The sequence below is a fragment of the Chinchilla lanigera genome, unplaced genomic scaffold (assembly GCF_000276665.1).
Source record: "Chinchilla lanigera isolate Chin_1 unplaced genomic scaffold, ChiLan1.0 scaffold00073, whole genome shotgun sequence".
NCBI lineage: Eukaryota > Metazoa > Chordata > Mammalia > Rodentia > Chinchillidae > Chinchilla > Chinchilla lanigera.
In genome coordinates this window covers 6204888-6219067 of record NW_004955474.1, presented here as the reverse complement: position 1 = coordinate 6219067, position 14180 = coordinate 6204888, and the positions used below count along the sequence as shown (strand labels likewise).

The window sequence follows — 14180 nt, the reverse complement described above, 5'->3', positions numbered from 1 at the left end:
CATTTATATAAATTTATACACAAATAAAAATGAAAAATCCTTCTCAATACCTGATTCTGCCCTCTAATTCTGTATTCATCATTATGATGGGCTGAGGTGTGTTCTCCCAAAATTGCAGTATTTAAATCCCAAATTGGGGTAGTTTAGAATGTGACTGTTTTTAGAGGTCTTTAAATAGGTAACCAAGTTACAATGAAGTTATTCGGATGGACCCAAATTCAATTTGACTGGTGTCTTTCTAAGGAAAGAAAATTAGAACATGCAGATGTTTGTGTACAGAAAAAAGACTGCATGAAGATGCAGGGAGAAGGTAGCCATCTATGAGTGTAGCAAAGAGGCCTCAGGAGAAGCCAGACCTGCTGATCCCTCCACCTTACTTTCCAGTTTTCAGAACTGTGAGAAAATGAATTTCTGTTGTTTGCACCATTCATCTAATACAGAAATCACATATTTAGATGTTTAGTGTGTCAGTTAACCTTAATTATCACCTTGACTGGATTAAGACTCCCAGATAGGGACTGGATCATACCAATAGGGTAGGTATACTCCTCCGTGGATTAATCTACCCAGGGTCATAGCTGCATGTGCTGCTGGGAGTTGGGGCTCAGTTGGAGGTAGGCTGGGGGTGCTGTGCCTTTGGAGGGTGCAGCTCTCACTGACATTCTTCCTCTTTGCTCTGCTTCCCAGCTGCCATAAAGAGAGCAGCCTTGCTCTTCCACGTCCTTCTACCATGATGCTCCTGCCTTGGAACCAGCTATAGACTGAGCCCTCCAAAACCATAAGCTAAATTAAATTAATTGGAGGTGTTGGATATTTTATCCCAGCAACGCGAAAGCTGGATGATACATTACATAACTTGTGGCCAGGGTTGGGTGTGGTGGCACATTCCTGTAATCCCAGCACTCCAGAGGCAGAGGCAGAGGCAGAGGCAGAGGCAGAGGCAGAGGCAGAGGCAGGAGGATTGTTGAGAGTTTGAGGCCAGCTTGGGCTACATAGTGAGTTCAAGGCCAGTGTATGCTACATAGCAAGGCCCTGCCTCAAAAACAAACAAAAAAACCTAACACCCCCAAGCTTATGGCCTCTTTCCCAAATATGAATGTTTAGAACACCAAATAACAGGACAAGTGTGGTTTTGTTTTGCTTACGAATGAGACGTACCTTATCAAAGTGGATCCTTAACTTCCGGTGGCTAGCTGGATGTGTTCTGGCATAATTACTGCACAGAGATGGCATACAAGTAACTTCCAATGGTGCCACCAGATAGGCCTCACTTGCCTCTTGCTTTTGCAAAGGAAAACTTTCAGAGTTTAATTGCGCCAAAAAAGATTTGCAAATTGGGCAGTCCTCAGAACCAGAGCAGATACAGGAAGACTCTGACTTTCAGCGTGCAGAAAATGGGAAGTGACGTAAGGACGGTGGAGTTGAGGCACAGAGGAAGCTGCCAAGTTCCAGCTTGGCATTTGCCTTACTTGACATGACTGACCGGCTCAGCTGCTGTGATCAGTGGGGACTCGGGTCTTGGTTGCAAGGTCAAACTCCTAAGCTTTGTTTTCAATTTGCTTGTGTACAATTAGGTTGCAGTCCTTCACGTAAGGACTCAAGTATGTGAGGACAAAGGCCATAGGAAATGCAAAGCTCCGAGAGCTGTGCGGTGGAATTTCAAAGGTCAGTGTTAAAACCCTACACAGTTTCTCATACCGAACACTGGAGGGAGGCATTTGCAAATAGGGGTTCAGTGTACTTCTCACAATGTACAGCTGCTAGGAGGCCTTGGCACCAGGCCCTTAATGAAAAGGTTTCTTCACCAGCGTCTGATTTGCAGTCAGCCTAGCACAGTCCATGGCATGGAAAACTTCTTGTCTACCCCACAGCCACTTGGCTGGCCTTTGGTGAGTTGGAGGTGATGCTGGTACCGGAGAGAGACAGCTGAAGCTGCCGTGAAAACAATGGAGAGGTCACATTGGCTGTCGTAAGTTTAATTTGAAAATAAATCACTATCTTCACAAAGTTGTTGGGAGGTTATTCATATTTGGATGGGATAATTGTTTGGATATAATTAAGAGAAATAAAAATACTGAAAAGTAGAAAATGCAAAAGAAAAACATGAAGCAAAGAAACAGGTAGCTGGGCGTGGTGGCGCACACCTGTAATCCCAGGATTTGGGAGGCTGAGGCAGGAGAATCATCGTGAGTTCGAGACCAGCCTGAGCTAAGGAAGTGAGCTCAAGGCCAGCCTGACCTGCACGAGACCTTACCTCAAAAAGACCAAAAAAAAAAAAAAAAACCCGAAACCAAAAACAAACAGGTAACCTGGGTTGTTTAGTCCACTGATGTGCAAATGGAGGAGCAAATGAAAGTAAGGACAAAGCTTTTGATAGCTGATTAGTGAGACAAAGAGAAAATATATATAATTCCTTCTGTGTATACACATATGCTATTCCTCCTAGGTAACCTTTTCCTTCCTTTGAAACTAGGCTGGACTTCTGTCTTCTTTTAACCACTAAATGCAGCATAAGTGATTCTGTGCCTGTTCCACACTATAGTCATTCATTTTTCATTACTGTAATGAAATACCTGGGGCAAGATACTTTATAAAGGAAAGAAGTTCATTTTGGCTTACAGTTCTGGATGTACAAGTTCTAGAGGCTCAATCTGGTGATGGCTTTTTTTACTGGCTGAGTGCCAGGGTGGTGCAGGATAACACAACATTGCAAGTGCCAAGGGGTGTGTGTTCTTGGTTACCTGTTTTTTTTTTTTTCCTGTATGGTTTTTTTGTTATTGTTTGTTTTTTGAGACGTGGTCTCGATATGTAGTGCAGGCTGGCCTTGAACTCACTTGTGTAGCCTAGGATAGCCTTGAACTCATGACAATCCTCTTGTCTCAGCCTCCTGAGTGCTGGGGTTACAGGCAAGGGCCACCATGCCCAGCCTTCCCTGTTTCTGTCCTTCCCTCCCTCCCTCCATCTCTGATTTGTGGTACAGGGATTGAACCTAGGGTTTCACAGGTGCCCTCTCCTCTTAAAAGCCTGCAGGATTTGATCATGCATAGGGCAGCCAGCCGAATACAGCCTTGTGTGTGGCTTTGGATGTGACAAGTGGAACAGACCACCCAGCTTAGTTCAGTCACCCACACAACTATGAGAAATAAACCATTCATGTTTAAGACATTATGCTTCAGAGTGACTTTGAGGAAGCAAAAGATTTGGACTACCTTATCTGATTTTTACGTGGTGCTATGGTTTGCATGTCCAGCCTGAAACTCATGTTGACATGTCATTGCCATTGTGTCATCACTGAGACACAGCCTTTGGATGGGTGAGATGGCCTTGTGAAGGGCCGCGCTGTCACTGAGAAAGTGTTTGTTACAGAAGTCAGTGGTCCTGGTCATGCTCTCTCCCCTGCATGGTCGTGTGCCCTTATGGCCAGTGGCACTATTGCAGGTGCCTTCCCAGAAGCCAGTACTGTGCTCTTGGATTTTCTAGCCTCCAGACTGAGTCCACAGAACAGCTATTGTTTATAAATTCATAGTGTTTGGAATTATGGGGTTGTTTGTTTGAGACAGTGTCTCACTCTGTAGCCCAAGCTGGCCTCAAACTCTCAGCGATCCTCCTGCCTCAACCTCCTGAGTGCTGGGATTACAGGTGTGCACTGCTACACCTGGCCTTCATTTTCTTTCATGCTACTTTATTTATTTAGTCTTTTTTTTTTTTTGAGACAGGGTCTCACTATGCAGTTCAGACTGGCCTTGAGCTCACTTTGTAGCCCAGGCTGGTCTCGAACTTGCAACGATCCTCCTGCCTCAGCCTCCTGAGTGCTGGGATTACAGGCATGCACCACCACGCCCGGCCTTTTATGCTACTTTACAAGTAACATTTTTACTTTGGGTTTTGGTATGACCTACATGGGAAGAGAATGTGTTAAATTCTCTCTTTTTGTTAATTACTTTTTCTTGGGGGAGGGGGTACCGGAAATCAAACTCAGGACCTTGCACTTGCCAGGCAGGCACTTATGCTGCTGAGCTATATCCCTGGCTTTGTTAATTACTAAATGCTCTTTTGTGAAACTTTGAACTACAACGAGAAACTTAAATTGTATCTCAATATGTGACTTGTTCGGCTACTGTACAAAAGCACAATGAAAGAAAACAGGCTTTACAGTTTATTTTAAGCCTTTATGATATTTTTTGTTTTCCTTTAAAAAATAAATATTTAGAAACTTAGGAAGATTGAAAGAATTAAGGTATCTTCCCCTTCAAAAGCACACGTCTCACATGAATCAAATCAAAGGCAAGTACACCAATGCATAAATGGAATCCTCCCTGCCAGAAGCTACTGTGTTGAAGGGTAGGTGGGCAGGGGAGCTGATCTCTGGCTCCAGTCCCTGAAATCCCCATTGGTGACGAGGTGTTCGATGTAGGCATCTAGCTCATCCCCTGTTTTGAAGTCTGTGTCCTTTCGCAGGAACACCATGATGTTGGTCCTCAGCTTCTGCAGCTTCTCCTGTGCCTCTTGGAGCTGGTTCTCTGTTTCGCACAGGCTTTCCCTGGAGGCCCCGGCCCTTGAGTCAGCATGGCTTTGGTGGGAACTACACAAGTTCTTCAAGTGCACTTCGTAGTGTCTGAAGTACTCTTCTAGAGGAAAAGATATTAGCTTGTCTAAACTCATAGTTCTCAGTTCCTCTTTGGACATGGGAAAACTTGGAGGCCAGAAATACTGTAAGCACTCATGGAGAATCCGGACCAGAAGGTCCACAGTTTCTTGCTTGATACTCACAGCACTGGTGTCAGGCTTGGTATGGACGCAGTCAGGGACAGAGGGTTCTGCCACGGCTGTAGCTTGCTGAGCCCTCACAGCCTGTTTTTCTTCCCCATCCTCGGGCTGTGTGGTGAGGGGCTGCCACTCTGCAACTGGAGGCTTCATCAGCCGCACATTGTCACTGCCTTTCTCCACCCAGTGGTTTCCTGGAGTTTTACCTGTGGGTACATAGTCAAACTTCACCTTCCACCACACCACATTCTGGCTCACCTCCGTGGCCGTGACACGGCCTGTGTACCACTCCCCGTTCATGTGTACTTCCACACCAAGCCCTATATCTTTGTAAGCTGTTCTGTGGTTAGCTGAGTCCCCTTTCCCAGCACTGTCTGAGAGCTCTTTTGATTTCTCCTTTTCCTCCTTCATGGCAAATTTGCCCCGCTTGCGCCTCTCCTTCCTTCTCCCAGCCTCTTCCTCATCTGTGACCCGAAGACTCCGCTTCTGAGCCGTGGTAGTCCTGGAGGGTTTAATAGGTGGCTCTGACTTCTTGACTGCTGGAGTCTTGACGGCTTTGGGTTCAGGGACCTCCCAAGAGCTCTTGGAGTTGGGCGGTAGAGATGAGGACAGTGGCTGTACCAGAGGACTGGAACAGTATGTAGTCTTGACCGGGGCATCAACGAGCTTTTGGGGTGCCTTGGGTGACTGGAGCGGCCTGGAGGTACTAGGCTCTATCTTGGCTGCTGATGCAGGAAATTTTGGGAGACTGCTGATGACAGGAGCCTTTTGGGGTTGGATGACTGTTTTGGGAGATTGCAGGGAAGATCTGCTTGGGGTGTTCCTGATCACAGCAGGTAGAGGTGGTGACAAAGGACGCCGTGGTTTACAAGCAGGTTTCTCACTGGAAGGTCTGGTTGTCACCTCCAAGGGCAATTTCTTCAAGTCAGCTTGGGAGCGGATAGGGGTGGTTTTCTGAAGGGCCTCTAGCTTCTCCTGTTGCTGCCGAATTTTCTCTGACAGCTCCTTTTGCTTCTTTTCGTGTGTCTTTGGGTCCTTTTTGTATGTCCCCAGTGGAAACTTCTGAGTTTGTTCAAAAGCCTCACAACGATCCTGCTCAGGATCAGGGTTCATGGAGCAAACCCAGGTGTCAGGGTAATCTTTTCCCACTGAACTCAACTGGAAGGGGAGGGTTCTCCACTTCAGACACAGATCGCACTGGATGGTGGTTGGGACTTCCATAGCTCTCTTGCATTTGTAATGTGGCTCACTGGATGGGGGCTGGTTCCAGTTGGCAGAAAGGTATCCAAAGTCATCCCAAAATCTGATGATTCCACGTTGGGCAATGGCAATATCCTTCCAGTACTGTGCCAGGTGCTCCCCCATTGCCTTCAGCAAGTGCCGGAACTCTTTGGCATCAGCAAAGTCCTGCTTGTTGTGTGTAGGCTCCAGGACCAGGTAAGGCACATCAACAACCCCAACAACCCCACCACAGGCCATGCCCCCTTCTAGCTGTGGGCCTGCTTTCTCATACATCTTGATCAGGCGGCTACAGTTATAGATGAACATGCCATCTAGGTCCCGATGTTCAATGTTGACCCCAAAAACAAAATCCAGTTCCTTAGGTTCCTTAAGTGCTCGCTGCTTGGCTTCCTTGATCCTCTTCTTGACGTCAGCTTCTCTGCGAAGGTTGATGGCAGTGTTCTGGACCTGTCGTAACATCACCTTGGAGTCCCGTGTGAGATTGCCACCTATACGTAATTCTAATGTCCGAGCTTTGCTCTCTGCCTCCCAGGCCTTCTCTTCAGCAATCCATGCTACATGCTCTGCTTTCTTCACCTCCTGCTCTGCACGGGTCTTAAAACGGCTGGATGTGTACTTGTACATCCTGGGTTTGTACAAACAGCAGGTGAGCCTTTTGGTCTGTACCTTGTGCCCATGGATGAAGATCCTCATCCGGGGATCAATGTAGAGCACAGACGTGTAGGCTCTGAAGGAGCGGCGTTCTGGCTTGGTGCCCTCTGGGGGAGTCTCTGCCATCTGGATATCTCTTGGATTTGAGACTATGTCTAGCTCAGGCTCTCCGTTATCCATGACTTTGAGATTAAAGATGATCACCAGTGTTCCACTGTTCCCAGAAATCTTCCTGAACTGTCTCATCACTTCTTCCTCAGTGTGGAAGGGAGAATACTTGTAGATGAGTTCTTTCTCAATAGAAAACTTCTCCATATTGTCTGTAACAGGTTCCAGGGTCTGAGCATTCCAGGTAGGCAATGGGACTATCACTTCATCAATGCCTTCTTCCTCGTGAAAAGTTCGAGACAGGAAGAGGCAGGTCATGGTATTTTCCTTCTTGGTGAACAGGATAAAATCCTTTCCGATGCGCATTGAGCCAGATTTTAACCCATTCCCGTACTGTCCAATCTGGGTGGTCTCAGGTGTTCGTTTGGATGACCTCCCAAACTGAATAACACCGGCAGCATCGCTGGGATTCATTCCTGCTCCATCATCCAAAAAGCAGAGCATAAATCTCCCTCGAAGGTCTTCTCGCCTTTCTGCATAAATATCTATTCTGGTGGCACGAGCATCTCTTGCATTATCAACTAGTTCAGCAAGCGCTCCAAATAAGAATTCATGAGTGGTTGAATTTGTGTGCAGATATTCAAAAGTTAGGTGAGCTCGATGCAGACTGCTGTAATATGGGAAAGCCATGACTGCAATGAAATCTCCAGATTTTTACCCAATGGAACAGGTTTTTTAGGACTCCATCAAGTAAAGGTTAAGTGTCTCTGTTCCTTTAAGACCGCTGAAGCAAGTTACTTAGTGTCTATCCAAAATATATTCAGAGATGTTCAAAACTGCAACTCATTTCTTCTATATTTTAAAATTTTTTATGACGGAATATTTAGAAAGAATTTCATATTAAACCTGCAGTCCCGAGGACCTTTTAGCATTAAGTTTCCACAGTTCAGTTCGGGCAATCTGAGTCCAAGGTGGACGGTCTGGGAGTGGACGGTTACTAAGTTCACTGATAATTATTTCTTCTCCATCTTAATATTCTTCCAGCTCTTTTCTTGTTGCCTTAAATTTTCTGACAAGACAAATGTACCAATCCGGAAATGTACCCGCTTTTGTCATATAATTTAACAGTTCCTCAGGGACGCCTTCGCCATCAGTGTCTCCACCACCCCGACATAGGTACCAGCCCTAGGCCTTGCTCGGCGCTAGGCGGAGCGCTTATGACGCCACTTCCGGTTCCCTACGGCCCTATATAAGGGGGCACTGCGGGTTGCTTCTGTTCTCCCAAGCCGGAAGCCGTCTGGTAGTCCCTGTCCCAGTCTCCTTAGTGCAGTGGCTGGGTTACCTCAGCGGCTGCGGATTCCTCAAGCTGACCCGTGCGGTCTTCTCAGCCGGCCGCTCCTTCCACCCCCGACCCCAGGTTGCCTCACAGGGTCCCGCGAGGCGCCGACCTCGGCTCGAAGGCTGCGGCTCTGGGGCGGCGGCGAGGAACCGTCCAGGCGGGCGTTGCCAGGGGCTCGCGGCCGGCTCAGTGCCAGGGAACTGGAGCCCAACGGCTGCTGTGCTCCTGGGCCGCGTGCGGCCTCCGCCCCGCGACACCGAGAGAGCTGACAGGAAGGGCTCCCCTGCTACTGCCTCTCTGGCTTAAGGAAACAGTTTTTCATTCGTTGAAGACAGCAGAAAGATTTTTTTCCTATTTTTTTTTTTTTTTTTGGCAGGGGAGAGGGCGGTGTTGAGACGGTCTCGCTGCGTAGTTCAGGATGGCCTTGAACTGGCCGTGATCCTCCTGCCTCAGCTTCCTGAGTGCTGGGATTTCAGGTGTGTGCCACCAAGTCCCGCTAGACAACAAAGTTTTGTGCAAACAAGTCCATCACAGTTCATTGTCTTCTAAGCCACTATGGTGACTCCTCACAGTAGCCCACTAGAGTTCACTTTATTTTTGCTTTTATCCTTTCCTCTCTTTGACCCAAGTTCTCTCTACAGAGCCACTTTCCCCTCCTCCTTACTTTTCAAATAAACTTTTGGCATTATTTTTGATTTGTGTCTTTCAGTTCTTTGCGATAAGAATCTGGCATATGTGTAGTTGGTGAGCCATTTGTAAAATAACAGTGGCAATGTCGGGACTTAAACTCTGGTTTCTTAGCCTAACTGCTCTGCTCTTGGTATTGTTGTTTCTCCTAACTAAACAACACTTACTTAGATAGTTGTCTTTATTTATACATAATAATCCCCAAGAGGGTTTATGGTGACAAGGATTTTAAACATATCTCTATCTAGACTCCTTGGTTGAATGTACAACAAACAGAGTTGAAGATGATTATAGTCCACAAGTAACTTATGACCGCGGTGGAAAATACAGATGCCACACCTGCTGTTCTTACACATAGGACTGTGATGACATGCAGGGGCATATGTCTTCCACAGGGAGAAGCGGAGAGTGGAAAGTGGCCTGGAAACGCATGCAGCTTTGCTGAAGGCTTACAGATGTGGGAGACTAATATAAAACAAGAGCCTTTCATGAACTTTCTCTGGTCCCAAACCAACATTACTACACCTCAAGTCTCAGCCCACTACTCTGGGTGGACTTCAGGACTCAGCTCTCAGATCTAGGCCTAATGATAGGTAAGACAGAGGAAATGTTGTCCTTCCTCCTTGTGGTGAAACCTGCTCTGCCCCTTCCTACTTCCTGTCCCAGGATGAAGGGCAAGGGAGAATAGCACACCTCAGGGAAAATCTACATGGGCACAAGGAAGGTGTGGCCCTGCCCTCCATAGCTCCACTAATGGTGGAGACCAATGGTGTCTGAACCCAGTGCATGTTTTCCTGCAATGGCTGGCATCCTTGGTCAATGAAGTGGCATTTGATACCCACTTTAAGTAAGTTAAGTTTCCATCTCAACTAAAAATAATGTACTAGGACCCGGTGAATGATGATTTTGTATAAACAGCTGAAGAATAGCATGACTAGGAAGTACTATAAGTAGTAGGAATTGGGAAATTGGGTTTTAATAGAGCAGGAGTTCATCTGCTTGTGGAACCATATTTGTGTACAAGACTTCTCTAAAAACTGTAAAGTTGGGGCTGGGGATTTAGCTCAGCGGCACAGCACCTGCCTGGCAAGATCAAGGTCGTGAGTTCAATTCCCAGTACTGGAAAAAAACAAACAAAAAAACCCAAACAACAACAAAAAACCTGTAAAGTCCTTAGGAAGGTACATGAAGGGCAGAGCCTAAGACTTTGGTTTTACAAAACACACAACATTGAAGATAAAGTTTAATTTTTATTAGTACATGTTGCAATACATAATGATTACATTCATTGGTACAGGTACATACACATCCTTCCCCTCCTCTCCCTCATCTCCCTCCATCTTAAGTCTCTTCTTTTTTTGAGACAGGGTCTATGTAGTTCAGGCTGGCCTTACACACTCATGGCCATCCTCTTTCCTCAGCTTCCTGAGTGCTAGGATTACAGGTGTGAACCACTGCCCTGGCTTGTCCCCTTCCTTTTTGCAAAAGATCTATCTCCCTGTTTCCTATTATCTATTTTTTATTTTGCTCTTTTTTTTTTTTTTTTTTTTTTTTCTCTTTTACCGGGAACAGAACTCACGACCTTGCGCTTGCCAGGCAGGCGCTTTTGCCGCTGAGCTAAATCCCCAGCCCCTATTTTGCTCTTTATGTATTCCTTGGGTTTCTCATATAAGAGAAACATGCGATATTTAAGCTTGTGTGTCTAATGCTATTTCACTTAAATTATGATCTTAAGGTGCATCTATTTTCCTACAAATGATTCAAGTTTATCCTTATTTCCAAGTATTGTGTATAAATATTTTCTTTTTCTGTTCCTCTGTTGGTGGACATAGAGGCTGTTTCCAAGATCTAGTTACAAATTGTGCTGCTATAAAGATGGGTATGCATACTAATATGATGTCTTCAACTCTTTCAGGAGGATCCCTGGAAGGGGAATGGCTGGGTAGAATGGAATTTCTAGTTTTATTTTTTGAGAAATCTTCATACTGATTTTCACAGGGGTTGTACCAGTTTACACTCCTGCCAAATGTAGAAGACACCCCTTTTCCCAGCAGCCTCACCAGCATTTGTTATTATTTGATTTCCCAAGTGGAAAAGCCTCAAAGAGGACTTAGGGATCTCTGAGTGCATCCTGCATCCCCTGTGGGTTCTTGGGATTCCATTAGAAGGCCAGAGAAGAAAATTAATTTCATCTGATTATTTACTCATGGTCAAGTTATTGTTCTTGTATTTATGTGGAGAAGGACATTCTTTGATTCGAAAGCACTGAAGACACACAATGATTTGTTTATTGTTACAAAAATGAACCGAAACCTTTCACCTGAAGATAACAGTGTATTTGAATTGCAAGAGATCCCTTTTTGTTGTTGTTTTTTTTCTGGTACTGGAATCAAACTCACGACCCTGCGCTTGCCAGGCAGGCGCTGTGCTGCTGAGCTAAATCCCCAGCCCCGGAATCCCTATTTTTTAGTCTTGCCATGCATTGTAAAAATTAATGGGAGGTAAGGACTGTGATTGTAGTAGATTGATAACTGGTGGTCAACTTATAACCCCCAGCTGAACAGAGTAAGCATGGTGCTGGGTGTGGGAGGCCCACCTGGGGATTGCTGCCAGCAGCATAAGAGGCAGAATTGGAGAAGAATGTTTTAATTACTAAAACGTTTGATATCTGCCCATTTATACTAGCTACGCCCTTGGTTCTCGCTCAGTAAAAGGTGACTGAGATTGGTAATCGGGGCTGCAGTCCGAGAGGCTGTAAACCCCCTGATCCCAGACTTTTGCCTCTCTTCTTTCTCTTGTCTCTCTTATTTTTCTTTTCAATCTCATTCTCGGGACATGTCACCCCGAACAGAGCGACATATTTGTTTATTTATTTTTTGAGACAGGGTCTTGGCATGTAGTTCAGATTGGTCTTGAACTCACTATGCAGCCCAGGCTGGTCTCGAACTCGAAGTGTTTCTCCTGCCTCAGCCTCCTGAGTGCTGGGATTACAGATGAGTGCCAACACGTCCAGCTCTTGGATTTACGTTGAGGCCTTTCCGAAAGCGAGAAAATTTCTAATAGGTTTTAATGTACGTAAAATTTAAAAGTTCTTATTAGAAAATAATACAAATAGTGGAAACAAAGGTAGTAAGGAATTGTGCCGAGAAATTAAGGTCCATGACACCACTACATTTCCAACTTTATTCAGCAGACTCTGGTTTAACAAGGAGGGTATTTTCCCTTCCGACCTCTAGGTAGACAGGATCAGGAGGAGAACAGACTAGTGACTCTTTAGAGTCATCAAATAGATGATAGTCTATTCATCAAATAGACTAATGACTCTTAAGAGTTATTAGTCTATTCATCATTATAAATAATGACAGTGTGTAATAATAGTCATTGTGGTCGAGGGAATTTTATTTTTAACAGAGGCCAGAGCACATTAAAATTACTAATTAGTCAGCAGGTTGTTTGCTGTTTAATTGTTGCCATCAACTAGTTGCTCTGAGGGCAGAAATGAACTTTAGCACGGTCTATTACAGGGTGGTGTCAGCAATCCGTTAATTGAAGGCAACTGTCACGATCTGAACTTATGAACTTGCAGAATAATAATTAGCAAAGTGGAAGATAGATAATAGGAGGAGGGAGATAGATCTTTCTCAAATGAGAAGGGGATCAAGAGATGGGAGGGGGAGGGAAGGGGATTAAAAAAAAGTAAGATGTGTTGTATTCATGTGCCTACTCCACACAAGTAGTGTAGAAATTATGCACTGCAAACATGGGCTAATAGAGATTTCTCTTATACACATGCGCACACACACACACTGACACACATACATGACTCCAAGATTAATTATGGGATAAATTTGGTCTCTTTAAATATCGATCTACTTATTTTTATTCTGCTTTAATAAATGGAGGGGATGACTCTGAACATTTTAAAATACCAGTTCCCAGCTATTGCCATGGATCCAAATATATAATTAAAAGCTGCTTTTGGTCTTTAAGATGTTTTTTAAATTCTAGGACTGGAGGTGTAGCTCAGTGGTAAAAAGTGCCTGCCTAGCATGTATGCAGCCCTGGATTCCATATCTAGCAATGGAAAAAAACTTAATGCCTCCATCAATGATATACAGTAATCTAACTTTTTAATCTCCACATGCTGACTGAATTATAATGAACAGAAATTGATTTGGCTCATGTATCAGTCTTCTCATAGCTGGGACACAAAAGCTGACACAACTTAAAGGGGGAAAATTTGGTTCATAGTTTTAAAAGAATTAAGATACAGTCAGCAGGCTCCAAAGCAGAAACATCATCAGGGAAGAGCACTGCAGCTGGGAAGCAGAGAAGGAAACAGTACTAGAAAGCACTGCGTAAGAAAAACACAGATAGTACCTAGGGTTATGCCTCAATGACCCACCCAGACACACCTAGGATGCGTACTAATATGTTAGGCATTTCTTAATCTAATGAAGTTGACATATCAGCATTAATGGTCACAATCCACCCTTTTCTGACTTCACACCCAAACACTTATTTATTTATTTATTTATTTTTCCAGTACCGGGAATTGAACTCACCACCTTGCGCTTGCCAGGTAGGTGCTGTGGCGCTGAGTTAAATCCCCAGCCCCACTTATTTATTTCAAAGAGAACAGTAAAAGAACAATAGCAAAATACAAACAAAACAAAGCAAGACCATTAAAAGTGATATGGGGTTTCAAACCAAATGACAGGAATTAACCCACATATGTAAACAACATATTGCCTCCCTTATGTAAGAACCTGAAAGAGTAAATAAAACCCAAACACTTCTTAAACCATGTTTCATCTCCAAATAAAGATAATAGCAAATTCATAATTCTACCTATCATAATATAACTACCCTGAGTATAACTCAAAATGCAATAATCTCTTCCCCAAAGTCTCAATAATTCTGGCATTTTTCAAAACTTCAAGACCAAGTCTCTTCTGAGACTCAAGGCAAACTCTTACCTGTGAATCTCTGAAAAAAATTTACATAATCTCAAGGTACAATGGCACATGGAAAACATTCCCTTTCCAAGATGGAGATATAGGGAAATAGAAAGGAATCAAACCAAAGCAAACAGTGAGTTTGGGCCAGATGTGGTGGCACATGCCTATAATCCCAGCACTCAGGAGGCTGAGGCAGGAAGATCACTAGCCTGGGCTACATACCAAGTTCAAGGACTAAACTGACTAGCAAGACATCATCTCAAAAAGACAAAAACAAGCTGGGCATGGTGGCACATGCTTGTAATCCCAGCACTTGGGAGGCTGAGGCAGGAGGATCATTGTGAGTTCGAGACCAGCCTGAGCTACAAAGTGAGCTCAAGGCCAGCTTGAACTGCATATTGAGACCCTGTCTCAAAAAGACTAAAAAA

At 44.6% G+C, this 14180-nt stretch overlaps 1 pseudogene; it reads right to left on the bottom strand.

Moving 5' to 3' along the window:
* Window positions 1-4143: 4143 nt before the first annotated feature.
* On the bottom strand, window positions 4144-8269 carry LOC102028082 (annotated as a pseudogene).
* Between the last annotated feature and the right edge of the window lie 5911 nt (window positions 8270-14180).